The following is a 27,840-nucleotide window of genomic DNA, read 5'->3' as shown; positions in this document are numbered from 1 at the left end:
ATAAAGCAGGGGCTCCAGGCTTTGCTCTCTTCACCAAACCATTTTGTCTCAGCGATAGTCCTGAGTTCTGCTCACAGCTCAAACATTTTCCCATGATCAGAGTATATTACTGTGTTAGTCAACTCTCCAGTATTGTAACAAATAACTCAGATAATCAATTTATAAAGAGAAAAGGTTTATTTTGGCTCATAGTTTGAAGGTTTCGGTCTGTGACTAACTGGCTTTGTGGTTTTGGGACTATGGCAAGGGCATCATGGCAGAAGTGCACAGCAGAGCAGAACTGCTCACCTAATGGCCAGCAGCAGGAGGAGGAGGAGGAAGGGCTGGGGTTCCAAAACCTCCTTCAAGGGCATGCCCCCAGTGGCCTGAAGACCTCCCAGTAGACCCTACTCTCTTGGGGGTTCTCTCCAACTTCCCAACAGCACCCCTCTGGGGAACAGGCCTTTAACATAACACCCGGGCCTCTGGTGACATTTCAAATCCAAACTGTAACAACATCATTGTCACCATTACAGGAACAGGATCCAAACAGACTCAGACATATTTTAAAACTGAATTAAAGAACTATCCAAAGGGAAAAATAATAAGCCCACTTTAAAGTCGGATAGATAGTACTGTGCAACAAATCAGTGTTATATCTGAAAAGAGGCATATTCAATAAGCTGTAAGTCTCTGATTAAGAAAAAGACTGAGTCTTTAAAACCATTAGTTCATGTCTCTTTCAAAAGGAGCAGAATTACATGGGAGTAAATATTAATCACATGCTTAGCAGCCTGGAATCCTTTGGTCAATAACAAGTGTGTTGAATATTTATTTGTGTAAAATCACATAGGCTATAGTAGACTTAGGCATAAAAGTAAACATTAAAAACATTTTTCTAGTGACCTATGAAGGAATAAAAGGCATTTTATTATGCTTAAATACAGGCTATAGGATACAGGGTTTTGACTATTTTTTTTTTAATAAAGAATGGATAAAAGTGTATAGCTTTTCTCAACACAAAGGAGGATTAGCTTGAATTATGACACATTTGCATGCTTATTCAAGATGATTTGGTTGTAGAGGTTTCTGTCTTTTTTCCCCTTCCCCTCCTCTTTCCATTCTCAGTAAAATAATTAGAAGGAGAGAAGAAAGGAACAGTTCTATTCTGTAAGGCAAACCTCTTAGGAAACCAAATTACAGTCTCTATAGAATCCCCACAAGTTCAACTTCCTTTTCTGTATTGATTTTAAGATTAAAGCACTGCAGCTTCACCCTGATCCATAATCCCATTCCTCTGTATTTGTGAGTGAGTGACAGGAATTGATTCTGCCTGGCTACATGTGCCCATGCGTAGAAACATCTAAAATTCTCATCTTGATTCAGAACACAGGGTATCCTAAGACATGTGGACAGCAATTAATAAAGGAGAGAGGAGTCTGCCATCCTAACGGAGCCCACTTAATATCTAAAGCATTGCAGGGAAAATGAGATTACTCATTATTATTAAGAGAAAGAGCCTGATTCTATTCCCAATCACAGTATTGGTAATCATGTCTGGGGTAGCTTGGGTAGCCCCTTCCTTTCTTCTGATTCAGTTTAGTACTCTAATAACCAAGGATAATTTGATCACTCTCATGACTCATGTATTCAATTTGCTCATCATTACATTACTTTGACATTGGCTGGATCACAGTGTAACAGTTCACAAGTCATCACAGGTACGTGTGGCCTTCCTGACTATACTGCGGAATTCTCAGGAGGATCTTTCTCCTTTCCTTTTTGTTCAGCTCCCATTATTCCTTTTCTCTCCTTGTTTATAGTTTATCAGGACCTTCGGGATTATACTACTAATAAAAGAATGTTAATGAACGTCTCTCTGAATGTCTATATGTGAGGGATGTTTGATACAGATGTCTCTGCATTTTGAAATCTCTTGCTGTGAAGTAGGTTTGTACTGTATTTACCACAGTGCATCTGGATGACAAGAACTGCACTGATGACATCTGTAGGGGCAGGGGTGACTGCAAGCATCTCTGCCCATTCCCTGGAGGTTCATGTTCGGGGGGTGAGAAGGATGGACAGCAGGGAATGATCAGAATGGCATGGCTTAATTCTAATGGCTGTGCTCAGCACACACCTAGGTGATGCTATATGATTACATACAATTTTCCAGCTATTTGGTTGGTTTACCTTGTCATGGCAGCACTCTGGATAATCAATCACTACATTCTCTTCAAGGAAAATGACACTGCAGTTTGCAAAATGATGGGGATTTTTACAGGAAAAACATGTTCCCATTTTTTGAGAATTTATAACAATTTCCAAATCAGTGGCTCTGACAGGTAAATATTGAAAATATTAAATTTTTAACAAAGTTAATTCTGTTTTTATTTATTTGATCTCTTTAGCATCATAATGACGATTAATTTTGAGGTTTGCCAATGCAGAATATGAAGACTTTATAATAAGTAAAATCCTAACTTTATTCATTATAATTTCTATTAAATACATTATAAATGATTGATATTTGTTTAGCAACAGCTCAATTCACATTTCTTGCAACTCAATAGAAGGTCATATGGTCTGAGCATGATATAAAAAATGAGGAGAAAAGGACAGGTGAGGCAATTAAAAAAAAAGTTGCTATGAAAAATAAACAGCCAAAGTTGATGACAAGGACACAAAGTGACCTAAGAAGTAAATCTATAAGAACCAGCTCTTTAGTCCTGCACATTGGAGAGGTATCACTGAGGATGGAGGGTGAAGCTTGATGGTGGAACACTTGAAGGGCATGTGCCATCCTCAGCTCCACCAACACAAACAAAACAGGAAATGAAGATGTTTGGACCATGGATTCTGTTTGTCAAAATGGGCCTCCACAGCATGACACTAATATAGAAAACTGACTCCAAGCTCGAAAAACTCGAAAAAAAATGGTGAGTTAAAACTAAAGTAGTTCCTTTACTAGAAGACTTTGAAAACCTTTAATATGCTCTCAATTGTGAATTTTGAAGAATATAGTATATATAGTATTCAATCTGCTCCTTAACTACTGAAATATTTTTTTTTTCTTGTGGCCCATCTTTTTATATCTACTAGAACAAAGTTCTAGAACATGGTTTGGAAATGTCTCTTTCCTGGTTGCTCTGTCGAGGACACTAAAGACCAATGACATGCTTGAGAGGTATTACTACCAGTGTTCTTCATAGTGAAGAAATCAGGTCTGTTTCTTCTTGGCCTACACTCTGTCCTACATACCAGCCTCTTAAGCTCTGACCCTGTCTACCTATCTAGCCTTCTTTCCATCTCTACTGAGCACCTGCTCTAACCACACTGAGTCACTAGCAGGTGCTTGCTTGCACCAGGATAATCCCTGCTTCTGTCCCTTTGTGCCTCCTGATCTCTATGCCTGGGATGGTCTTCCTTCCTCATGACTCTTATCCTGGAAGATTCACCAAAGGATTAGTTGGTCTAAAGTAAATGCCAGTCTTCTGTGCTACCAGAACTCCCTGACTAAATAATTTCAGCCTAGTCTTTAAATGGTCTATGGTATCCATTGGTTCATTTGGCTGTCTCTTCCACTATACTGTAAATTCTTTTTGACCAGTGACTCTATCCTAGCTATGTATCTGACACACTGCAGGTGCTCAATAATTGTTTATTAAATAAGTTGATGCACTGCACATTCAGAAGAGGGTGAAAAGATAAATTTGGAATACAATTATAATGCTCAGTAGTGGGTCAAAAACCTGACTGAGTAAAGTGGACCATAGCCTACTTGCTACTGTTATGACGGCATCTTGATTCCCAAGGACTTAACATTTATTGTAACTGAAGGTCTTAGATAGTTCTGCAAAACATTTAATTTCATCCAAATATCTTAGTTTCTATAACACATTGATACATAAACCAAAATATGCTAATTAGAGATTTAAAGATATATAAATAAATTCACAATTAGAAAAGCAAACAAAACCACTTTGGTTTGAAGGATGCTGTCTCTATGTGTGCTGTTCTAGTTCCTGTGCATCGATGGTTCAGAGATGATGAAAGAACCTAGGATTCTGGGAAACTGCTTTAGAAGAAATGGAAGGAAAATATGGTCATAAAAATCCACTCACTACCGCAGGTACACACGCTGCATCCCCATGACACATACAGGAAGCTGTGGAATGAGAGGGTCTCACAAATTCTTGATGATGACAATAATGGTGGTTAATTGAGGCATATTCAACTACAAGTTAGCGAAACACATCATACCACACTGTCCTTCCAGTTACTATCAGTAAGAAATAGTAATTGGCTACTAAACAATGACATTACCTACAAACACAACAGTGACAGAGGCCAAAAGGAAACCTGCCTTCTGTTTTTTGGTCCATGTTGTGATTTGTGTGACATTTCAACTGTTCTGAATGGGTCTGCTCCTTTACTGAACCAGCTGGTAAAAGGCCACAAGTTCAGAAATTGGTTCCTGAGGAACTGCCACTGCTATTCCACTAAATCATCTTTTAAAAAATTTTATCTCTCTCTGAAATGTGTGCTCCTATTCATCAAATGACAAGAGTACACACATTCATAACAATTGTATTTAAAATGGTCAGAAAGAAGAGCAAGCTTCAGATCTATTAATAGGTGTGGGCAAATAAATTGTGGTATATTCATTCAATGAATACTGCAGAGCAATGATAAAGGACAAATGTACACAATGACAGGGATGAGTCATACAGAACTTCTGCTTAGTTAAAAGTGATCAGACATAAGAAGTATAAGTGTAGGATTTTATTATTATTGTAGTTTAAAAACAGGCAAAAGAAATCTCTGGAGAAGTCAGAATACTGGCTTCCCGGGGAAGGGGCAAGACCTGAAGGGGAAGAAAGAACCTTCTTCAAGAAAGAACCTGCTGCCAGGCATGGTGGTGCATACTGTAATCCCAGTGGCTTGGGAGGCTGTGACAGAAGGATCGAGAGTTCAAAGCCAGCCTCAGCAAAAGCAAGGCACTAAGCAACTCAGTTGCTAAATAAAATACAAAATAGGGCTGGGGATGTGGCTCAGTGGTTGAGTGCCCCTGAGTTCAATCTGAGGTCCACCTACCCCTCCCCCAAAAAAAGGAAAAAAAAAAAAGGAACACTCAACTTCTAGCTCAGTGATACAGCACTTGCCTAAAATATTTGAGACCCTACGTTTGATCCCCAGTAGCAAAAAAAAAAAAAAAAAAAAAAAAGAACCTGGAAGTATCCTGACTGGGTAGCTGTTCCTTTAACTTCTTTGTTATAATATTTTGTGTACTTTTAATCGCCTCCCCACTGTTCCATAAGATTCCTTAAAAGAGGGAAAATTATATAGAACTAGGCACATAAAAGGCACTTTCTATGTAAAGATCATTGCATTACCTGTCAGCGGAAGGAGGAGAAAGAATAAAAAGCAGGTCACTGAAGATTGCTCTATAGTCTGGTTCCCAAAGAAAATCTCAAGGCTAAGCTAAAAACTGGAAATAACTCAAATGTCCATTGACAGTAGAACAGAAAGTAAAATTCTGAAACAGCCATATAATTAGATATTGCTGAGCAATGCAAAACAACAAACTAGTGGTGCACACAAGAATTCTCATGCATGAACATCACAGACATAATGCTGAAGCAGCCAGTAGTCACCAAAGAGTATGTATACCATTAGATTCCATTTATGTGAAGCTCAAAATAAGGCAAAGAGAGTTTATGGTGGCAGAAGTCAGAATAGAGTTATTTTTGCTGGAGCCAGGGGAGACTGGCTCCAGCAAAAATAATATTATAATACATACTATTATAATCCCAGTGGATACTGACTAGGAAGGGCATCTGGCTGGTGGCTGTGGGAGGGGCATTTAAACCTCAATTTTAAATAACTCATTGTACAAATAACCCATTGTACAAATAGGCACCCCTTCAGAAACTTTTCAGAACTCCATCTATATGTATCCTATCATAATGGTTTTTACTTAGGGAGTATTTAAAACTGTGACTATGTAGCAGTGTTGCTGGCCATAACCACCAGCTGAATACTAATCTAAAGAGGATCAGAAGAAAAATAACTGATTGAGAAGAAAATGATTTATTAAGTAAATATGGTCTCTGTGCCAAATATTAGACAAACTTTAGGAGATGCAAAGCCAAACAAGACATGGTTCCTGCCTTTCAACAATCTTAGATGAAAAGACAAATGGGTTCACAAATAAAGACAATAAAATATCGGTGCTATGATGGGAACTGTATATTATGCAGGAGAGGCACAGAAGAAAGAGTTAATGGGGCTGTGGTGGAAGGCTAGAGAAAATGGTGAGAAGGAAAATTTCACAATTGAACTGAGTTCTAAAATATAAATAGCGATTTGCAGGCTGAACAAAGATGAAAGAAAAGTACTTCAGGTTGATGCAATAGTGTGAACGTGACATAGCATGGGACTCAGAGAATTGCAAGTCGTTCTTTGTGGTTGGGTTGAAGGCTGTGTGTGTGTTTGTGTGTGTGTGTGTGTGTGTGTGTGTGTGTCTGTTTGTGTGTGAAGAAAGAGAAAGAAAGAAAGATCAACTTGGAGGGCAGGCTGAGAGGCTGTCAGAAGTCAAATAATGAAAGTCCTTTTATAATACGTACTATTATAATCCCAGTGGATATATCCCAGTGGAACATTTCGAATATCCTTATTTTTCAGCAAGAAATCCAAAAAATTAATCTAATCTGATGACTCTAGTCACTAAGTGACCCACTTCAAGTGCAGGAGGGTACTCTCGCAAAGTTCTACTGCTCAGAAAAGATGAATATACTTATATAGCAGACATGGAAAAATATTCTGAGGCTCTTTCATCAGGTTCAAGAGTAAGGGAGAATTTACAAATAGGCTCAAACAAAGAAAATATGAAGTCAAATTTTGGATATTTAGAAAAAAGTATATCCCTTTAGGATCCATGTTTCTTTTTTCTTTTTTGCTAGTACTGGGGATTGAATCCAGGATCTCATGCACACCAGCAAATACTCTACCATGAGCCACATCTCCAGCCTTAGAATTCATAAAAGTGATTATAAAGTTCATTTGCCAGTTAAAAACTTGGAAACATATGTGATATAAATTACTGATAATGTATTTTTAAGAATTTTGGGTAGATAATCACTTATGTTTGAATAAAATCTATGCCTAACATATCTTACAAGCACAGCCGTCTGAGTTTATTTGGGATTTGTGATTTCATCTTCAAAACAAAGCAAAACAAAATAGCAGGAAAGGGGAATGGAACAAAAAGCATCAACAGTATGCTCAATTAGACTGTGAGCTCCTAGGGGGCAACTTCCTTTCTCTGGATAATATTAGGTAATAAGAAATGTCTGTTGACTTCTATTTATATCAGTGTAATGCTATGGCTAAGTTATCAATTTCCTTGGATATATAATAAAATACAGAGAGTAGAAAGAGTAGAAAATATCCTCAACATATATTTTCTCTCTCTCTCTGTCTTTCAATAGTACCTTACAGTTGCTACTTAGCAAAATAGAAAGCACTATATGTTAGGAAACTTGTGGATTATGTAACATTAGTAGCTATTGTATTTCTTTTGTGTCAAGAAATATTCTTAGTTAAAAAATATAGATTCTTCTTTCTGAGGGTGATGCTAATCTAGTTAGGCTAACATCACTCAGAATAGAAAAAGGTGAAATTCCAATAGCAGATGAAAATATGTGCAAAAAGACAACTTAGGGAACAGAAGCAAAAAGTTAGGGGAGGCTGGTCTGGGATGTGGAGGATGGGTGAGTTGGATGCTTGGAGAGCTGAGGCAAGGGATTGCAGGCAAGAAAAGGGTGCAGGCAAAGGCTGGGGATAAGGGATGAGCTGGTCTTGTGTAGCAAACAGGAGAGAAATGTGACTGGAGGAAGGGATTCCCACAGAGAAATCAGGGGAGCTGGGGCTGATTGGAGAAGAGGAACCAGTTTGTGGAAAGCCTGATGATAGGCAGGCTGAGGGTCTCCTGCACCTCGAGAGCAGCAAGGCAGTGTACGAGATAGTGGAGCTTGGAGTCCTAATTCTAGAGCTGAAAGCAATCCTTGTTCTCCAGTTGAAAAATAAGAGTCATAATAAATACAAATCTTAGAGGATCTGGCAACATGCATAGATAGATAGCTCAGCTCATGATATTTCAAAAGCTAAAGTCCGAGTCTCTCAATTCCCTTTGGCCAAAGCTGATGATAAAAGCATCAAAAAAAGAAAAAAAATATTGAATTGGTTATGTTTACTGAAAAATACATGAAAAACAAAAGAAGAAATAAAATCAGAAAAAGACTTATTTGTCACAATTCGCGATGACAAATCAAATCTCCTTTGAAAAATGGGCAAAGAGAAAGTATTGAGCATTTGCTTGATCTTTTCAGTAGAAACTGTATTTTTGTATTACCAAATAGGGAAAAGACTACTTTAAGAATGCCAGCTAATACATGGAGATGTAACTGAATTAGAAAATCATTTTGTAGCCAAACAATGGGTTCAGGTAAAAGCTAGCCATTGGTACTGAAACAAACAAGAGACTGACCGAGAAATGAACATTCCTTGTACCAAAGTTAACACCACATGGATTACTTTATGATCAGACAAAGAAAACCACACATGGGCTAGAGGTCAGAGGGATATAGGCCTCATCCAGGCATCAACTCCAGCATCACTCTCATGAAAGGACCTAAACAGAACCTGGAAGACTGGCTGAGTCCAGGAGACAGAATTTGAAGTTGGGGGAGACCAAGGCGGCTAGAGTTTTGTGAGGAAAAATACTGGAGAAGAGGTAGCTGCACAAATAGAGGGAGAGACAAAGATGATGTGAGGAAGTGAAAGGGAGGGGCAGAGGGAAATGGCCAGGAGGAGGGGGAGGGAAAAAGGGAGGAAGAATGAGAGAGAGAGAGAGACAGACATGAGAGCAGGCATGAGAGAGTGCAGGCAATCCTGGAGCTCTTCAGGAGGGTCCCTTTAAACCTTCAGCTGAGTATTGATCTATGTCAAGGAAACCACTAGAGCCAGAGAGAAGTGTTTGAAAGAAGCAGGAAGAACAGTCTCCAGAGTTCACCCAGTTCAGGAATGGCCCATGGTCCCACTGGCTAGGGCGGAAGAACCTCCTAACAAATCGGTGTGGGCAAAACCTCAGAAAAGAAATGTGACAGTAAGGGGTTCAAACTGGTCTCAGACTAAAGACTGCTCTAGAAAAATCTGGCAAAGCTCAGAAGCATGGCATGATCAAAACAATCTCCCCCAATTTATATGTGTTCCCAGAGTTCATCAATATTCAAAGGGCTATAACAAAATTCAGCATTTAACAATGTAAAAATAAAACTACATGTCATGCATCTCTCAAAATTTACTTGGCATGGAAGAATATGGGAAAATACCCAAGAAGAAAGAAAATTAATCAAAAGAGATACAGTAGTGACACAAATAATAAAATCAGTAGAAAGAAGGTTGAAATAGCTATGATAAATGTGATTCTATGCTTCAAAATGTAAAGGATTATATGAACATGATAAGAAGAGAAATGAAAAACATAGCAAAAGAAACTATTCAAACTAAAACACACACAGAGAAATGGATGATAAAATAGAACAGCTAGTGAACTGTGGGACAATGTCAAGCAATCTAATACACACGCATCTTTAGTTTCCAAGGGAGGTAGGGGACAATGAGAAGGAAAGGAGATAGAATGGCTGCAAACTTTCCAATGGATGAAAAATACAAGCTCACGGATTCCAGAAGTTCAATAAACCTCAAGTAGAAGATAACAAAAACAATAGCAAGGTCCACTATAGCCAAATTGCTGAAAACTAGAGATAAACAGAAAATCAAAAACAGAGGTGGGTGGGAAAGGATGGAGGAAATAAGATTGGGAAAGAAAAAATAAGTCAGGCCTTCTGATTTCCAGGTCAGTGTTATCTTTACTAGCCCCTACTGTACCCCCTCCTGGGAAAAGGGTGTTAGACATAGATGAACCTGGCAGGCACACTGGGCATAGTCTAAAGAAGGGAGAGCCCTGGCAGGAGACTAGAATGGCTTGGACAGTCATGGCATGAGGTAAAGAAGATTAATAGAGAATAAAGAACAGAGCTATAGACAAAAAGAAGGAGGAAGAAGAGCAGAGGAGGAGAAGGAGAGGAAGGGGAGGAGAGAACAACCTTTGACAGAAGCGAAGGAAAAGGGCTTGGGCTTCCTGTCTCACCATGTGGTCTTTCTAGCTGGGCCTCATGCTCCTTCCCTACCCCCCCCCCCCACACACACTCCATCACCATGTGATGCAGCCTTGGGGCTCTTCATGGGAGCTAGCTGATGCTGGCACCATGCCCTAGAGCCTCCACCACTAATTTCTGAAAAATGGTTCTGCTACAAATGATGGGAATATTATTTTTTTCCTTTTAGAATAGAAAACACTTTGAGAAGAAGCCTATATTGACTTAAGAACCAGCAAACACACCAAGAAATAGTGTTCAATTCAATTTGAAGAATGATTTTGAAATCATGATAAATATTTTCCTCAAAGTAGCAAGGGCCATTCGGCTTCAAAGTTCAGCTGAAGAACAATGACAAAAGTGAATTTCTGTCAATGCTACCTTGTAGTCTAAGGAAAGATTAATAGTTCCAAGGTCTCATTCTGACAGTGAAAGTGAATATTTTGCTTTCAATTTAAAGGATGATGAAGAGCTTTCTCAGAATACGAAGATGAGACTAATGCAGTCATAGCCAAAAGATTCAAGCCTAAAATAGAGTTTCAGCTCTTGTTTGAAAAGAAACACCTTCAAAGAAAATTAAAAAAGATAAAACAAGCAACTTAGCAGAGTATTTTGAGACTCACAGCAGTTTAAAAGTTTTCACCTCTGATAGAACACTGCAGAAACCAAAGAGAGCTAACCTGGATCTGCCAACTCTGCATAATCTATTCCGTAAGGTTTCTCCTTCCTTTTCTAAGGAACTTGAACAATTCTATGAGGAACTTAGTCATATGAACAATGGTTTCATGAATGGATGCTGCAGTTACTCCTTGAGTTGTGCTTGATGGTTTGGGTTCTAAGATTTACTATAAAGGTTTTGAAGCACTGTGCTGCAGGACTTTACTCTGGGTTCTTTCCTGAAACCAATGTGAAATTAGTCCTTAATTTTATAACTGAAGAACTCCTTGATCATATTGGGACTTTATGACATTGCGGGGATCGACTAGACTAGATAACAAGCCAATGTAAAGTAGATTCATCTTTAGAACTATACTTCCCATCCACATTTGGATGTTGAGAGGAGATGACAGCCAGCAAATTATTGGACAGTAATCATCTTTGTGTAATATACACATTATAGCATCTACTGACTACCTCATTGCTTTTCTCAGTGGGATCATGTAAAAGAGAGTTGTTTTAACAGGCTCTGGTCTAAAGCAACTACATCTAATCCTTATACTAAAGAACATCCTATGGAAATTCTCTTATGGATAAACAGTCTGGATCTCTACCTCTTAGTTCCCTGACTCATATCTCACAAACTCTTATTCCTAATATAAGATGGATGTTCAGGCTACTAATAAAGTATCAGTGGATAACTAGATAACTTTTCCTACAATGGACTTTCTTTTCTAGATGTTTACTAGCAGTGTTGGGGGCATTCCTAGTCAGTAGTAATCTGACACTCCAAGATCAGTTAACTGAATTTAGCTATGATAAACTTATAAATACCCAGGAGGGAATTGATGGAGTGAAGTATTTATTGATTTCTTGGAAAAGGAAGAAGAGGAGACTTGAAGCTGTCCTTTATTCTTGAACTTTCCGTGAAAGGGTTGTTAAACCCCACCTGCCTTTCCTCCGGTCAAAAGTGCTGTGTTTACATCTAACATCAGATTATTTTCCCAACATATGACATTTAATATTGGTCAGAGGAGATGGCATCAATTAGAATCCCTGATTGGCCTAGCTGTTATATGATCTCTAGCTTAATGCAGTGGTATTCAACTTGGAAAAATGTGCCTTCCATTCGCTACCTCTGTGCACTTCTTGCTGGAACAGTGTGCGCAGGAGCTATTTGGAACTGGATGTTTTAAAATTCTTTTATACTAAAAATACTATTCTTAATTTCTGAGGGCCTTTTAGTACTTCTGGAGTTGATTGTTTGCAAGCATACACATTCCAGAGTATAGAAATACAGGTACAGCCATTACATAAATCTGCTTTATTTGCTGTTGTATATGTCAGGACCAGTGAGTGTGATGGAGAAGGCAGAGCATCTCTCGCTGTTTCTGAGACAACTTAACAAAAGGTGTAGATTGAAAAGTCAGTGCTGCTGTTTTCTTCTTTAGGCGAGTAGGTAGAGGTATTATACTACTCAATTGGGATAGTAAGAAAAGCACAGGAAGTACACAGGTATAGACCCAACACACCACATAAACAATAGGTCATGATATTTGGAACGATGAATATCTGTGCCTTGACTTTGACCTTCATGATACAAGTGAGAAATCAGTTTAGAGAAGTAAAATAAATTGATTTCTAAGTATTTTCAAGATAATAGAAAATAAAAACATTTAATTATTCTTATAAATTGATGTATTTTTCTTTTCCTGAGTGGTGAATGGTATATTATTGGCTGGCTATGAATCAATCTTGAGTTTTCTGTCAAGTAGACGTAAAACTCACTGTAAGACATCTCATTTTTTTTTTTAAGTGACAATTTCAAGGCTTCTAAGTATTTACACAAGCCTTCTTAACCAGGGAAAAAAATAGATAACCTTGGCTACTGTTATCAGTTTATAGTCTTTACATACTCCCTGAAATATTTCATACTTGGAAATGAAATTCTTCATTAAAGTATCAGTGTAATAAAATATGTACTGCATCAGCAGTTTTAACTTAAAAAAAAAAGGATGCAGGAAAAGGGATAGTGTAAGGGCATCTGACTTTTAAATAACAAAACCAACCACTCATGAAATCCCAGGGAAGAAAGAAGAAACTGGGAGGATTTATTCCATCTAATAGTGTTCCTGGGAATTTTACTTCCCTATTGTATATTTCTAAATGTTCTCTTTCTGCTTAAAGAGACCCAAATTATTCTATGTGTTAAAGGTTAGGTATACACATTTAAAAAAATACCTTCATTCTTTTCCTTAACAAAACCAATACAAGTTCTCTTAAAAAGGCAATTTACTTAAAAGAAGAAATTAAGAACAAGAAGTAGTATAAAAGTAAAAAGAATTAAAAGGATCAAAGATAAATGAGGTTACAAAGAATAGAAGGATATTTAAAGATAACTTTATTCTAACTCTTATTGATCTTGATTGAACAAAGTAAGATTCCCAAGGTTTCCTTTCTCAAGTTTTGGATATAAACATAAAGAGTTTACATTGTAATATAAATGTGAATGTTAAAATGAGCTGCCTACCTACCATTTATCCACCAATCCATCCAATTTTTACTGGAGTGGCATCCATTATGTGCCTGGCCCTGCCACTATGCTTTTCTTTGGGAACATAAGAGTACAACAGTACACACACACACACACACACACACACACACACACACACACACATTTTCTGCCTCCTGATGTTTATAGTTTAGATAAATAAACAAAACAGGAGATTGTAATAAAATGTGGCATAATAGGTCCAAGTACTTTATATGCATTATCTTATTTAACTCACTGTAAATCTTACTTAAATTTATTTAAAATAGTTCCTATTGTTACCCCTGTTTTACAGTTGAGAAAACAAAAGTACCAAGAGGTGAAAAAGTTGTCCATGATCACACAACTAGAAAGAAATAGTTACATAGAGAATCGGAACTTAAGCAGCCTGATCCCAGAGTCCATTTCCTAGTCAGTATTTTTGTTGCTTTTGGTAAATACACAAACACCGCGTAAGTGATGCGTTCTAGCTATCCAGGCAGTCTACAGTGTCTGGTGTAGCAAGGTCAAAATGAAAAAGGACTAACAGAGGAAGAAGCTTACTGCACCTTAAGACAACAGTTACAATGGTGGGGTTGTTAGACCAAAATCAGGTTTGTGGACAGCTTAGTATATGCGAGGGGAGAGAGACGGTCACCTGAGATGTGTCAGTGAAAGGGAGATGTGAGGAACTCAGCCAGTGGACAAGACAGAGGCAGTTCTGCTTGATCAGGCTTCTGGAGGCAGAGGCCACTCCAGGCCAGCAGCCCATGGTCTACTCCTGGGCAGTTTTGAGCCAGCATGGGCAACTCTTCTTGCTTTCCTGAAACCCTGGCCTCAAATCACACCAAACTGATACCTAAGACCAAAGGACAGACCAGAAGGATGCAGGACAACTGCACAGGCTCAGACTAGTAATCCAACCTGTCTTAAAACTTGTTTCTGAGATTGTGCCTTAGCATAATTTTTCATGTCCCGCTAACAACAGTGCCATAGCATTTTGTAATGCTCTTCTTCCTGTTCCCGAGAACTCAGAGTACTTTGCAAATATCTCAGTTAGTATCCTAACAGCTTGTGAGAAAGTGGAGCAGTCATTATCTCCCTATTTTATAGCAAGTCTAACACTTAGAGCAGCTTCCAGGAACAAGCATAACACTTAGAAAGAGGTTTTCAAAGAACATCAGAACATCAAGCTGCCACCAAAGGTGATCGGAAATGCTGTTACTTCTTTACATTCAAAAATTCTCATGCTCCTCGACAGATTTCTGTCATGTCACAAAGCACCTGCAGTACAGCAGCCCCTTTCTTGATGTGGCAACATTATTCCAGCATTTTATGTGATTATTTTGTCCTTTTAGAGATTACATGTTCTCAGCCACTCCCTTTAGAGCCAACAAACAAATGCAAAAATTCACAGAGCAGAACCTCTGCTATTCTTTTTGCTCATAGAAGCAGGTTACTCACCAGGAGGCTGCAATGACCAACAGTGGGGCAGGATTCATTAGGGAAGAGCTACAAATAATATAAATCAACATGTCAGAGGAGGAAGTCCAGTTGGACCCAGTGGGAGATACACACTACATACACATTTGTTCCGCTCTGTGCTGGCTCACCTGTCTTTGGTGGCTCACGCCATATAATAATCAATTATGCTGACAAGTTTCCCTACAAATTGTTTCAGCCTCAGTTACTCAGGCACCTCAGAGGTGAGATCTGGAGTCCTCTGAGGAGGAGAATGAGCAGGGAGCTTGGCTTCCAGTAAAACAGAACATATGGAACTGTTTGGGGGAGAGAGTGTGCGAGCAGCATGCAAGAATGCACAGGCAAGGGAGAATTTGTTCAAGGGTAGAGGTACAATTCGGATATGCCTCACACTGGGAGTCACGATAACATCTGAGAACTAATGACTTTTAAAAAATAGGTTTTTTTTTTAAAAAAACTGGCAGTTGTAAACCCAGCATTCTAGCTCATTCCAGGAATAAAGTTAACTGCTCTATATGTTCTTTCCATGCTGAGCAAAGCAGAATGCACTGCAGGTACAAAATCAAACAAGCCCACAAGAGAAGTGGGCTCTGAACATCATTTTAATACTCACTGACTTTGGGATGTTAAGCATCTATGTTGGCAAGGGGCGAGATAATCTTCGTGAACTATGGTGACATCTGTAGCCTGCCCACCATAAAGTAAACTTGGGCTTTAGCTCATCTTTCCAAGACATGAGTCATCCACACTTTTCTTTCCTAGATTTTAGTTATTGAGGCACATTATTTATGAGGAGATAGGCCAAGATGAGATTGGAAATCCCTATAATGCATTCTAATGAACTAAACTCCAGGGCATCGTGCCAAAGTTAGTGTGAAAGAACAGTAATAGAACCACCCACACGCTGCCCAGGGAGGCAGCTTTTCTCTCAAGTACAAAAATAGTTAGTGGTTAAAAATCAGAATATTGAAGCTTTGATGTATTTCCTTCTAAGACAATCTCTTCACACAGGAAACACCTACGCCCTTGGGAAGGATACAGCCAATACTTAGAATCTACAATTACTTCCAGACTTTAGGATTTCACCAACCAGAAGGAAAAGGAGACCAGCATAGATATGACCTTTAATCTTATTAAGATGCTTGAACCAAAACAAGAAGATCACCTATATTGTCACTGTTTTCACAAAATTGTGACTGCTTTAACATAAAAAAGGAAAGAAATAATATCAGAAAAAACAATGGCAGTCCCCCAAAGAAAGTAAACTTGAAATCTTCACACAGATCACACCTCCCATGCACATGCATACACTACCAGCTTTGGTGGAATACATGCTAGTGGTGGCCTAGCTTTGTGGGCCATCCTTCTACAAGGGGAAGTAACAAAATTCATGTTTTGCAGATCACTATGCCTACTGAGACCTAGGCCAGAGGACAAAGGTCAAATATTCTGATTGTCTTCAACCTTGAATAGTATGGGAGAGTGCTTGCTTTTAAGTGGGAAGCCATCATTATACCAAATGAGGGCTTCATATAGTCACTATAGATGAGAATAAAGACAGCCTCCACTGATTTAAAAAGGAGGAGAAATAAAATACACAAAGACTCAGCTGTCATGATTTTATCTCTGGGTTGTTAAGTATAAATTTTTTAAAATGCAAAATTAGCACAAAATTCAAAAGCATTAAATGAAATTGTTCAACAGCCTCTTACTGTGGGTAACTTAGGAGGCACTTTAAGAACATGCAGATATAATTTGGAAAGAAAACTCTAATGATTCATAAAATTACCACAGTTCCCATGTAACAGAAAACAATAGAGCCCACCACAAAATATAGAGAGAGCATTCAAATCATTTTAATGGTTTTTCATTTTTTTTTCTTTTAAACTCTATGCTCCTTTTATCACTAAGATTTTTTTTAAATGAAAAGTACAATGTCCCTGCTGCCCATTTTCTTCTTTTATTGTCTCCCTTTTGTTCTAAAAATGAGGGTAAAATTAAGTGCCTAGATCACTAGAGATTTCCAGATGGTCAAACAAACGAGTACTCTGGCTTCTGGGCCTGCATTTTTTTTATAGATATGGACACTCTTCTCACTCTGTCTCTGTGGCTCTTGTTCAATACATGTTTGATTTAGCTTAAGTACCTTAAATATATGACAACCAAATTTCTGTCTTGAATGAAGGCTGAAATTGATTTAATTGCTAAAATAAAAATGGAAATTTTCTATACAGTTAGAAAAATGTGCCTTTATTTTCCTGGTATTCTTGTTTAAAAGAAAATATTAAAAGTCTCTTTTATATATTTTGTAATTTTTGTAGGTTGTTCTGAAATATTACTGTTTTTACTTTCTCTTACCTCCCTCCCTGCTGGGACCCCTCCTCTGGTTTATTTCGCCCACCTTTCCCCTAGTTTCCTAGAGCTATCATTTTCAGGTGCATCTCCAGGCCATTTGGCCTCTTTTATCTTCATGTGTCCCTCTACTACTACTTGGTCTTGAACACTGCCACATAAGCCTGTAGGAGAGGACTAGGTAGTTGTTTTTTTGTAGCAGTGGCCAAGACACCTGACAAGAACAATCTAGAGGAGGAAGAGCTTATCAGGGGTTCGAGGTTTCAGTGCACAGATGGCCGACTGTGCTGCTCTGGGCCAAGGTGAGGCAGCACATTACAGAAGGGCACAGCAGAGGAAAGTCACTCCACTGATGGCAGCAAGGAAGCAGAGGGGGTGGGGGCGGGATGGGGGAAGGGGACCCCGGGGACCCCGGGGACCCCGGGAAGATATGCTCTTCCTGGATAAGCCCCTCTCGCTCCAATGACCAACCTCCTCCAGTCACGCCTCACAGGCCTACAGGTACCACACAGTTCACTCAAACTAGGATGGTGAAGTTCCAGTGCTCCAGTGCAGTCATTTCACATTCCTACATTAGCACAGGAATGTGTTAGGGGACACTCATTTGCAAACCATAACAGTCACAGGTGTTTGTTTTAATAAATAAACATGTGCCTATTGCTTACTATGTGCCAGGCAGTGTTCTAGGTGATTTAAAATCATTAATTCATTTAAGCCCCATAAAAATTGTGAGGTAAATACTATTATTATCTCCAACTCACACATAATAAACCCAAGGCAGAAAAAGTAACACCACCTGTTAATGGTGGATTCAGATTCTGAGCCATTCAGTCAGGTGGGCTTCAGAGGCCCTGCTCTTAATCACTGGTAGAGAAAGAATATGAAGGAGAAGGAAGGGGAAGGGAATTGAAGGTAGAAATAGAAGAAGGAAAGGATAAATGAATGACTGGTTCATTGGTGATAAACAGGAAGGAAGGAGGAGCAGGGTAGGAGTGCTCATGAATCCAGAGTAGAAATCTGTTCACTCAGGCTTTGGGGCAAAAGACAGGTTTGACTAGCTTAGTGGGAGAATTGGCCACCTTGAAGATAAACGGTAACTGTGGTGGCTCAAGGTCATTGGCAACTGGTAGTAGTAGAAGAAAAGAACATGACTGGCAGTTTGACAACTGGCTCTCCAGAGAGATGAAGAAGTTCAATTTGTAGTGTTTTCTGGTTACTTTAGTAACGTAAATAGTTCTACCATGGCCAATTTTAAACAGTAAATGTAATGCCATCAAACTCAGAGCTGGGAAGAGATGCACATAGCGATATATAGTATTGCTACAATGGATGGAAATTAACTCAAGGGCAGGGATAATAGTAAAATGTAGTAAAATAATTAAGAACTGATGAATTTGAGTATTTATTACCTTTGTTTTTAATATTATGGAATCTATTTTTATTAATGGTTGTGTTTATTAATCAGCTCACAAAATTCCTAAAAATATCAGACCATCTCTCAGGAACCTCAGGAGTATGACTACCCAAATACATCCATTCTCAAATATATGGATAATAATCTGGATGTTTGATCTAATAATTCACCACAACTAGAAAATAAGTTCAGGAAGAGAGTGACAAAAAAAGAATGATAGAGTTTATGAAAAACAGAATATGCACTGTAATCCAATGAGTAGAACAGAGGTCAAGTGTGAAAAAGGAAGTTTGAGAAGGTAAGTCCAGTGCATGGCTAAGTCTTCGTGCTCTACCATGCTATAGGCTACCATGCTCTCAACTCCTTAAGCAAGTTCTTGTATCTTCTTTCTGTGTCCTGCAGAAACTTTTAATTCATGGGAAATAATCACAGCTCAAGCCATAATGATAAAAAGAGAGTGCAACAGATGAATTTAATGAAGACAATCTATGCATAAAGATGGATCTGGCACTAATAAAAGTCTCATGGAAAGCTCTGATGCCATTAAATATCACAAGCAACTAGTAACCTTTGGAAAAAGATGGTCTGTTTCACTGACCAAGGTTTCCCCAGAGTTAAGCAGAGTCCACTACAATCATTTTTCAGGAATAATTTTCCACTAAATGGTTACACTAAATGGATTTCCATGATATCTCTTCCATAAAGTCTTTGAAACTCTTTTCACTTGAATACAAAGGGTGTGTATGAAAGAAAAAACATTTTTTTTAAAAATAGAGAACATTCTACATTTTTCATTATTGCTTAAGATTCTATTGGAAAATTCATGAGTTCACAAAGGAATGCACATTTAAATTTCTGACCTCCAGCTCTTTCTGTAATTTTTACTAGGTATGCACAATATAGAATTTTATGTACAAAGCACTTATCAAATGCTTGTCGAATTGAAAGATTAGGGCAAGATCCATCTCATTACTCCAAACTGCCAAATAATGGGCTGTTTTGCTAATTGACACCTGAACATATAATTATAACTGGCAACTCTACATAGCAGAGTGCCTTAGGTCAAAGAATCAGCTAGCTTCCAGATCCCAAGTGGCAAGCTGTGGACTGAATTGGAAGTTAGTTAACACAGTTCTCACTTTTATAATTGCAAACAGGAAGCACAGCTGTAAGCTTCAGGTTGACTCTGGTAAAGCCAATACCGAGACTGAGGCCTTTTCAGTTTTACTGAACACTGTTTCTGCTCCCCTGGTGCCCTAAGAATTTCCTGCCATAACATTCTATGGACATTAGTTGTGCCACAACTGATGTGACACAGCTTGGACAAAGTACAGTAACTATGTCTAATGAAGAATCTCTACTAAGCTCTTTTTTCCAGAAAAATCATTTACTGAATATTTCTTGAGCTCTACTATCAAGGAAGCACTGTGCCAAGGAGATAGAATTTGTATTCAACACCTCCTCTATGCCAGAGGTTACACTGAGCAGGGCCACAGGCTTCATGTCATGCAGTCCTCACATAGCTCATTTACAGATGAAGACAGAGAGCTACAGAAAGGTTAAGTTAAACGTCCATGAAAACATAGCTGGAAAGTGGTGGAGCCCAGATCAGCCCCCAGGCTGTCCTATTCAAGGCTGCTCTTTTCAATTGATCATATTGCCACTTCCATCACAAATTATCAGACAAGGCTCTAGCATGAAGAAAATGTAATTGAGTTTCAGTGTTCTGAAAGATGAAGGAAAAGATGAATATGCAAAAACTCAGACACACACATGACGTATATATGGATACTCTTCATTACAGCCTGGGATGCTTACAGTAGTTTCACAGACAAACCAAGAAATAAGCTGGGCCTTTATGGGGTGTAAGTGGAGAAACTGGACCTCAATAGCATGGGTAGGAAGAGAAGAAAGGGACATATTTCTCCTCAGATGCCTGTCATGAATGGCAGGCACAGCTCTGAGTAAAGACACAGGTATGAGGAATAGAGAGATGCAATGAGGAAAGAGTTTACTTCCAGGTAAAGAAAGCTGACTGAACATGCAGATGGATTCTCTGTCACACAAATCCCTCCTGAAATGACAGTAAAAGAGATTATTTCTTTTCTAAGACATAAACCTACATGGGTAAGGAGAACAAGAGGGAGAAAACAAAAACAAGCCAATTTTGGAAGCTGGAAAGTAGATTACAGTGGCAAGCGACTCTAAATTAGACTCCAGAAAACAGAATCCTATGGCAGTAGTGGGGAAAGTTGAAAAGCAACCCACTTCAAATTCCTATCAGCTCCAGGCCTATCTGATGCAGGAGCAAAAGGGCTAATAAAAGTGGCTAATAAAAGGATTGCTTATTGGTCTATTTCAGTACTCAGACCTCCAGATCTCCTCCCCAGCTGAACAACTGTCTCTCTTCCACTTTAACAAAAACCTGAAGGTTTATTCTCTGGAAAGAATAAAATAAAGGGTATCTGGACTAGGCGGTGGCATGAATAATTAAGGGTGAGAGAAAATCGTGGGCATTAGGTGAATTGACACATATTAGATGACAAGAATCACCAGCCCACTGCCACTTTGTTTGCATTTGGTTTCTTTGATGTTGGCAGCCAGGCTTTAGTCTCCAGAAAGCAGTTTAGAGAATCTTCCACTGTGGAATCTGCTCCAAAAGGAATGACCTAAAGATTTGAACACTGGAGATCTTCAAATAAATGGCCTAGTCAAATCTTCACAATTCTATGACCCCTATCCAAGCCATGAAGTTTGATCAGAAGGATAAAAAAAGCTAAAGAACCCTTCCTCTTAAAATAAAATAAAATTTGAAAAAAGGGAAGAATCTCTTTGAGTCATATTCCACATAAAACTCTTACTAAAGACAGTTTATAGTATTTTAACTTATAAAAGAAAATTCTTATTTTTCACCTTCTGTATTCTTGGTGATTATTTGATTACCAAATTGATGAAATAATGTCAAATGCATGCAGGGCTAAAAGAGAAGGCCATTAGCACACATGCTTTAAACAGTCCTTGGAAGCATACAGTAGTCAAGAGAACACACGGAGTGCAGTGCACAAGTTATAATCTTCCTTTAATTAAGTGAATCAATACACATTTGCTCAGGGTTCTGCAGAAAGACCTGGTCTTTTTACATATGCATGTCCACTTCTGAGGCATTGAAAAATTGGTCTTTGCAGGTTTAAGGAAGTGACGAGGGTATTCCACTGTTATTCTACGGGTCACCCTAAATGTCACTTATTTATTTATTTATTTGTTTGTTTGTTTGTTTGTTTGTTTATTTATTTATTTATTTATTTATTTTTATTGTTGGTCGTTCAAAACATTACACAGTTCTTAATACATCATCTTTCACAGTTTGATTCAAGTGGGTTATGAACTCCCAACTTTACCCCGTATACAGATTGCTGTATCACATCAGTTACCCTTCCATTGATTGACATATTGCTTTTCTAGTGTCTGATGTATTCTGCTGTCAGTCCTATTCTCTACTATCCCCCCTCCCCTCCCCTCCCCTCCCCTTTTCTCTCTCTACCCCTTCTACTGTAAATCATTTCTTCCATTTGTATTATCTTGTCTTACCCCTCTAAATGTCACTTTTAAGTGAATATGGCAGGGAAATTTGAGAGACTAATTCTGTTATAGCCAATAAAGAAATGGCTGGGGGAAACCCCCCAAATACATTTTTCTCCTTCCCTGACTGCATGTGAAAGAATAATCATCTTTTTTTTTTCCCCCAGGAAAAGTTTAACAGCTTGTAAGGAGACCTGACCTGCATTGGTCAGGCTGCTCAAAGAGAAGGTTGGGATATTGCCCTCCGTGGGAAGGGGCAGAAGGTTCTGTATGCTCTGAAAGGGTTGAGGTCAATGATGACAATGACAATACGGCATGTTAGCTGAGTGCTGATCACTACTTCAGAGAGCGTTCATAGGACACATATTAGAAATTTACAAACAGTTTACTTAGTCCTTTCAATAATCTTGTGAAGAAGGTGCTATTATTGCAAAGCAAAAAACTGAGGCAGAGGGGGTAGGAAATTTTCCCAAGGCTACCCAGGTAGTAAGTGGCAGAGCCACAACTTGAACCCAAGCAGTCTGGCTCCAGAGCCTACTGGCTTAATCACTTCTGGTGGATCCCTGGAGCCTGGCAATGCCTGGACTGAGTAGTAGCAGCTTCCATAAGTGGCAGAATCCTCTATTATAGTGCCCAAGGTCACTGATAGGTGGTGTGTGGCTGTCTGGGAGCCCAATACTACACTACAACCAGGCAAGTTCCAGGGGTTGAGTTTTGTTGGTTTGCATAGAGAGAATGCAGGGCAAAGGAGAGATAAATGTTTTCAAATCAACCAAAGGGACAAATGAGCCTTTCAATGAAAACTAGGATGGACTGAATCCATTTCAGCAAAGGGAGCATGCACACTTCTGTCTTTATTAGAAGCTATACAAGTCCTGCAAAGCTCTAAAACTCAAAGCTTCAAAGAGTGAGTATATGAAGCAATGCATGTACTAATTAGCTTGATTGTGGTAATCATTTCACAATGTATACATATATCAAATCATCAGTTCTACACCTTAACTATGTAGAAATTTTATTTGTAAATTATACTTCAACTTGGGATGGGGGAACCACCTCCAAGCTTCAGAGCACACAGGCTCTCAGATCCAGAGATGAATCAAAATGAGTTCTACTTTGTAACATAGATAAATAATTAAATAGGAGGGCAGATGTCAGAGTTTAGCAGGAAGAGGAAGCTGCAGTGCCTCAGATTAACCAAATCCCCGCTGCCCAGCCCGTGTGGCTGAGTACTCTCGCCAGTAACAGGACAGCAGCCTTACCAGCACGGTCTCTCCAGTTGGCCTCATCTCTTGCCTATTTCCTCTGGCACTGCTTGCACTGAAGAGCACACCTGCACCCCTCTTCTTTAGTCCCTGCCCCAAACCCAACTAAACCTTGAGACACACGGGGGCCTGCACACCCTGAGCAGCCATTCAGTGTCTGATACCCAGTAAGCCAGATGCTTGAGGGAAGATGTGTAGCAAGGAGAGCAAAGTGTGGGATTCACTGCTAACTCTATAGTAACTTGCTCTGTGACCCTGAGAAGTCACTTAGTTTCCCTTGATTTAAAGTATTCACTTCAGAGGATTATTGCAAAGATTAAATAAGATTATATTTACAAAAAGCACTTAGTGCAATAAATGGTGGTTTTATAGACCCCATTCATAAATGTTGACCAAATTAAGTTTAGTTCACCTGCAAAAATACTCAAGACATGAATATAAAGAAAAATATTCACAGCAAAATAGATGCCTTTGCATTCATTTGGTCATCAAAATGTATCTTGAGAAATCAATTAATTAAAAAACAAGTATCCCTACAGGAATGAATAAAAATAAACATGACAGTGCAACAATGGGATTATAATTAAATGTTCAGAATATCAGTATAATTTAGAGAAAACTTTTGGCATACACTGAATTTATGTCATTTGTAAGTAGATTATATGACTCCTAGAGGTTTTCATCACAAGCTACTTGTTTTCACCTGTTTCAATGCACTGCCAATGAATTTCTTAATTTTCATTTCTTTTGACACAAGGTTGCCATTTTTTAAGAGAATGGAAATAAGAAATTCAGTAAAAATAAAAATGCTAAAAATCACTTTAAATCTGATTGGGAAGATGAAATTAGTCAAAATAACAACTCTGTTACATGAAATTTGTTTAAGCAAATTAAAAACTATTAGATAACTGTAAATATCATTGAAATTACATGCATAATAGGGTGGGGTTATAGCTCAGTGGCAGAGTGCTTGCCTTGCAAGCATGAGGCACTGGGTTGATCCTCAGCACCACATAAAAAATAAATACATAAATAAATATATTTTAATATATTAAATGCATAATATATACATGCATAATAATCCTTTACTACTCACTTACCTTTTTAGAAAAAGACTTACCAAATAAAATCCCAATTCCTAATAAGTAGTTTACCTGTTTTAATATAATATTTAATAAATCAAACTTCCAGTATAAACAAACACTTTAATGATTTATATAATTTCTTACACTCCAGTCTTTGATGATTTTTCTAAAATATATTCATGCTGCCCTGCCTTTTGTAGTGAAATCCATAGATCTTAATGTAACCACATAATGACTCATTATGAATTAATGGTTTTTTGTTATCACAATTAACCTCTCTGTTCAGCAACAAAGCCATGCCCTCAAAAGGTACTGTGGCAGAGAAAGCAGTTTGTGTCCCACTTAAATAGTTGCAAATCAGCATGTAGTTTAATGATTTCATGGTTTTCCTTATAGAGACTGGCAGCTATTAAATCTTAATGCTTTGAATAAAAAAAATAGTAGTAGACCCTTACTATTTTCAGTTCCTGAAATACTAGTATGCTGCTTTTTAAAAATAATGTGAACCAGAGGCTGGAGATGTAGTTCAGCAGCAGAGCACTTGCTTAGCATGTGAGAGGTCCTGGGTTCAATCCCCAACACCAAAACTAATTAATAACAATGTTAGTCAGAAAATCAAATAGCTGAAATTTTCTAGAATAACTAGATTAGACTAAGGGTCTGTGGGTAAGTACACGAACTTTGGTATCTAGGTTAAGATCACTAGTTATGAACTCAGAAGCTTCCATTTTATTTATACTAATCTACTTTTACTGTTAATTTCTTAAAGCAATCAAGTACTTTAAGTGCAAGAGCATCACTATCATTTCCCAAGTCAGGTGTGCAAAAAGTACCATGAATACTTTGATGAGGAAGACAGAATTCATCATACAAATGTATTTTTCATATACCTAAGTTAAAATTTAAGTTTCCTGAAACAAAGCCTGGTCCTGATCCTTCTTGAATATCTCAGAGCACCTGAGTGAGTTTATGCCTGTGCAAAACTAGTGATCAATTATTTCCTAAAATCACCACGGGAATAAAAGGAAATAAACTTTGGTATTTCATGAAGTGTAGCAATTGCCTCCAATAAGAATGAAAACAATACCTATGGACACACCACCCCTTTGGAACACAGAATGGGGAAGGGGGCAGAGCAACAATAGGACTAGGCCAAGAAGGTGAGAAGGAACCCAGGCGCTGACCACCCAGGACTGGAGAAGATAAATACTCAGAAAGGACCTCTCCTTCCCCTTGTCCCCAGGCTATCAAATGTTCTCAGGGCTTCAGTTTCTGTTCTTAGGGCTCCTGGTCTAGGAAACTTGGTCTTCGGGACTCCTGTATTTTCACTTCTTATCATGTAAGACTACGAGGTCCAGATAGGCCATAGCAGGACAAAGTTTAGTTCCCACTTCTGATACACAAATTTACTCAGGAGTTCTACCTCTTATTCCATAATTATCCTTCATCATTCAATCCCTCTTCCTTTTGTAGTACAGTGAAAGTTTTAAAAACCAGAAGGAAATGATTTAAGAATTTACTACTAAGCAATATTCTCTAGATTGTTATTTGGTAAATTATTAAATATCAATAGTTATTGGAAAAGATTGGGAGCCAGCAAGATCATCTAATAATTCCTACCAACCTTTGTAAATTGAAGACCCCTTATGCCTTCCTAATTCAGGAAAGGAAGCAGAGTAAGAAGAACACAAAATTAGAAGAATTAAAGAGTGGATCCTGATCTCACACACTCTAATTGTGCTACAGTAACAGAGTTAGACAAGTTTCTTCTATGCAAAATAGAAGAAATAACCTCTTTCAAGATGGTTGTGCACATGATATACACAAAGGCAACAAATGAAATGCCATCCAAATTGCACTGATAGCACCCATTTCCACAAATAGATTAGTGGGTCTAGTCAAATCAAACTTCAGAACCTGTGAATAAATAACCACCGTGGGCACACGATGCTCTGCACTATTTCATTACAGTTGTTTATGTGAAGTAGCCATTAGCAGCAGAGACACAGCCAGCAATCATCAAAATATTAACTGATGATGGTGATGAGAATAAGTCTTAGGTGTGGAAAGAACACATTCCAGAATCAAGATATACTTATTATTGCTACTAATACCATCCTAAACAGATGCAAGAAAACAAATAACTCAAGGGCCACTTATTGCCTTTTATGAAATCTACTTTTATAACTATTTGGTCAGTAGATTCCAGTAGAATTGTTGAATGTCACAACTATCAGTCACTAGTGCAGAGTTGTAAAGTTGGGAGTTTTTCCAAACAAGAAAGCTGTTCCAAACTAGATGGCATCCTCTAACACAGTCTTTGTTTTCTTGGCAAAAACGTTTCAATGAAATACATTTACAGGCTACAAAACAATTACCTATATTGACAAATTATTCAGATTGATAGATCCTTGCAATAACACAGAGATCCTTGACCTGGTAACAGTTGCTTTATATGTTAATTTTTAAATGTTTTTCATTATATATCACCAAATGCAAGTATATGGGGAAAATGTTTTTCCTACATAATGCCCACCTCAGTTTTTTGTTTTGGGCAGTGCTAGGGTTTGAACCTAGGACCTCACTCATGCAAGACACGTGCTCTACCACCAAGTGTTGTCTCCAGACCTTCAGTTTTTAAACAAGAAACATCCCTCTCCTTGGTCTATACCCAAGGACTTAAAAACAGCATATTACAGGGACACAGCCACATCAATGTTTGTAGCAGCACAATTCACAATAGTTAAACTGTGGAACCAACTTAGATGCCCTTCAGTAGATGAGTGGATTAAAAAATGTGGCATATATACACAATGGAATATTACTCAGCAATAAAAGAGATGGCATTTGCAGGTAAATGTAAATGAAATAGTACAGAATTAGAAAAGATAATGCTAAGTGAAGTTAGCCAATCCCAAAAAACCAAATGCTGAATGTTTTTTTTTCTGATATCAGGAGGCTGATTCATAATGGGGTAGGGAGAAGGAGCATGGGAGGAATAGAGGAACTCTAGATAGGACAGAGGGGTGGGAGGGGAAGGGAGGGGGCATGGGGTAATTAATGATGGTGGAATGTGATGACCATTATAATCCAAAGTACATGTATGAAGACACAAATTGGTGTGAATATACTTTGTATACAACCAGAGATATGAAAAAATTGTGCTTTACATGTGCAATAAGAATTGTAATGCATTCTGCTGTAATATATAAATAAAAAAAAGAAATATATCTGGGTTGGGGGATGCAGCTCAGTGGTAGAATATTCCTCTAGA

The 27,840-nt window shown here is 38.3% G+C and overlaps 1 protein-coding gene and 1 pseudogene across 2 annotated transcripts in view; one reads left to right on the top strand and one right to left on the bottom strand.

The window, feature by feature from the left end:
* The window catches only part of Exoc4 (exocyst complex component 4), a 782,658-nt gene that overhangs the window by 173,218 nt on the left and 581,600 nt on the right, over positions 1-27,840 (bottom strand). The window lies entirely within an intron of this gene.
* Positions 10,338-11,778, top strand: LOC101960113 (origin recognition complex subunit 2 pseudogene; annotated as a pseudogene).

Source organism: Ictidomys tridecemlineatus, chromosome 2, assembly GCF_052094955.1.
Source record: "Ictidomys tridecemlineatus isolate mIctTri1 chromosome 2, mIctTri1.hap1, whole genome shotgun sequence".
In the NCBI taxonomy this organism is placed as follows: domain Eukaryota; kingdom Metazoa; phylum Chordata; class Mammalia; order Rodentia; family Sciuridae; genus Ictidomys; species Ictidomys tridecemlineatus.
Note: the sequence above shows the minus strand (reverse complement) of the source record. Positions and strands in the feature narration are given on the sequence as shown.